Source organism: Oratosquilla oratoria, chromosome 36 (genome assembly GCF_046742065.1).
Source record: "Oratosquilla oratoria isolate Oo_2021 chromosome 36, ASM4674206v1, whole genome shotgun sequence".
NCBI classification, from domain to species: Eukaryota; Metazoa; Arthropoda; class Malacostraca; order Stomatopoda; family Squillidae; genus Oratosquilla; species Oratosquilla oratoria.
In genome coordinates, this window is record NC_134812.1 from 28,244,218 (window position 1) to 28,246,717 (window position 2,500).

The 2,500-nt window shown below is 43.6% G+C and overlaps 2 protein-coding genes across 3 annotated transcripts in view; both read left to right on the plus strand.

The window, feature by feature from the left end:
* LOC143018912 (neprilysin-2-like) overlaps nt 1-2,500 on the plus strand; it is a 166,436-nt gene that overhangs the window by 159,329 nt on the left and 4,607 nt on the right. The window lies entirely within an intron of this gene.
* The window catches only part of LOC143018996 (neprilysin-2-like), a 36,152-nt gene that overhangs the window by 30,601 nt on the left and 3,051 nt on the right, over nt 1-2,500 (plus strand). The window lies entirely within an intron of this gene.

The following is a 2,500-nucleotide window of genomic DNA, read 5'->3' on the forward strand; positions in this document are numbered from 1 at the left end:
AAGGAGGTCTCCTCAAGGATAATGTGGATGAAGGTGAAACTGGGAAAGGAGATGTGGGTCTAAGTAAGTGCATATGGGCCTGGCAGTGAGAAGAGTGTAGAAGAAAGGGAGGCCTTTTGGATAGATTTAAATGAGTGCATAGAGGACTTAGGGAGAAATGTCAATGTAATAGTACTGGGAGGCCTTAATACTAGGGTAGGAAATGATCCAATTGATGGAGTGGTTGGGAAATGTGAAGTTCCAGGAAAGAACCGTAGTGGAAAGTTGATGGTGTAAATGTGTCTAGAAAGAGAGTTGATGATAGCAAATACAGTATTTCGGAAGAAAGTCAAGCATAAGTACACATGGGAGAGGGTGGTGGATGGAAGGGTGGTAGATAGATCATTGATGGGTTATGTAGTGGTAAATAGGACTATGATAGGAAGAGTTAAGGATGTACATGTGCTAAGGGGAGAGGGTGGGGGAATATCAGATCATTTTTTGGTGGAAGGTAAGTTCAGAGTGGAGGATAGATGGAGGAAGAGGAAAGGGACAAAAGGTAGGGAGGTGCTTAGAGTGAACTCTTTAAATGAAAAGGAAAAGGAGAAGGAGTACAAGAAGAAGCTGAAGGAGGAGTGGGAGGGAGTGAAGGATAGAGTAGAGCTAGGTGTGGAGGAGGAATGGGGATGGTTCAAGGAGGGAGTCACAAAGTGTGCAAGGATGGTGTGTGGAACAAGAAGGACAGGGGGAAATAGAAGAAAGGGTAGTGAATGATGGGATGAGGAAATAAAGAAGGTTGTAGATGAGAAGATGCGAGCTTTCAAAAATTGGTTACAAAATAGAACGAGGGAGTCATATGAGAGATACAAAGAAAAGAAAAGAGAAGTAAAGCCAAAGGTAAAGGAGGCAAAGAGGAGAGCAGATGTGAAGTGGGGTAAGAGTATAACAGAAAATTTTGAAAGTAATAAAAAGATGTTTTGGAAAGAAATTAAGAGAGGAAGAGGAGGCGAATCAAGTAGAGAAGAAAAGGTAAAAGGTGCAGATGGAGAGATGATAATGGAAGAGAAGGCAGTAAGAGGAAGATGGGCAGAATATTTTAGGGAGTTGCTAAATGTGAAGGAGGATAGGGAGGGAAAGATAGCTGCAGTGGGAAATGCTAAGAAAATGACCGTGATGAGTGAGAAAAATGTAGGAGAAATAAGGAAGTATGAAGTGAAGTCAGTTGTTAAGATGATGAAAGCAGGTAAGGCACCTGGTCTGGATGGATGCCATGCAGAGTGTCTAAAGAAAGGAGGTACAGTGATGGTGGACTGGCTGGTGAGGTTATTCAATGTTTGCTGGAGAGAGGGTAGAGTGCCGGAGGACTGGAGGAGTGCCTGTATAGTTCCTCTTTACAAGGGAAAAGGGGACAAGTGTGAATGTAGTAGCTTCAGAGGGATTAGCTTGTTAAGTGTAGTTGGGAAGGCTTATGGGAGAATCTTGATTGAGAGGATTAGGAGAGGAACAGAAGGAGTAATTGGTGAGGAACAGTGTGGATTTAGGACGGGTAGAGGTTGTGTAGATCAGATTTTTGTGGTAAGACAGATATGTGAGAAAGCTATAGGAAAGGGGAAGGATGTTTTTTGGGCTTTTATGGATCTGGAAAAGGCTTACGATAGGGTAGACAGAAAGGCACTGTGGGAGATTATGCAGATATATGTGATAGAAGGAAAGCTTCTAGGAGCTGTCAAGAGTTTTTATGAGAGTGGTAGAGCTTGTGTCAGGATAAGAAATGGAGAGAGTGAGTGGTTCGAGGTAAAGGTGGGACTTCGTCAAGGATGCGTTATGTCACCCTGCTGTTCAACTTATACATGGATGGGGTAGTGCGAGAGGTAAATGCAAGGGTAGTGGGTCAGGGATTGGAGATGGTTAAAGAAAATGGAGAAAAGTGAGAGGTGAGCCAGTTGTTGTTTGCTGACGACACTGCGCTTGTGGCAGGATCGGAGGAGGGACTGAGGAAGTCGGTGGCAGAGTTTGAGAGAGTATGTGATAGAAGAAAGCTAAAGATAAATGTGGGTAAAAGTAAGGTGATGAGATGTACAAGGGGTGAAAGTGGCAGTAGAGTGGAAGTGAACATTAAGGGAGAGCGACTGGAGGAAGTGGATAGTTTTAGATACTTGGGTGCAAATGTGGCAGGAAAAGGTGGAGTGAAGGTGGAGGTAGAATGTAGATTAAGAGAAGTGAGTAAATGCCTTGGTGGATTGAAGAGTGTAATGAGGAATAGACATTTGGGAATGGATGTTAAGAGGAGACTGTATGAAGGAGTGATTGTGCCAACAGCACTGTATGGGGCAGAAACATGGAACATAAGAGAGGAAGAGAGAAGGAGTTTGAATGTGTTTGGGATGAGGTGTTTGAGAAGTATGATAGGGTTACTAGGCTAGATAGAGTGAGAAATGAGGAGGTGAGGAGAAGAACGGGGGTGGAAAGGGAGTTGGGAGATAGGGTTGATGAAAGAGTATTAGGATGGTTTGGACACATG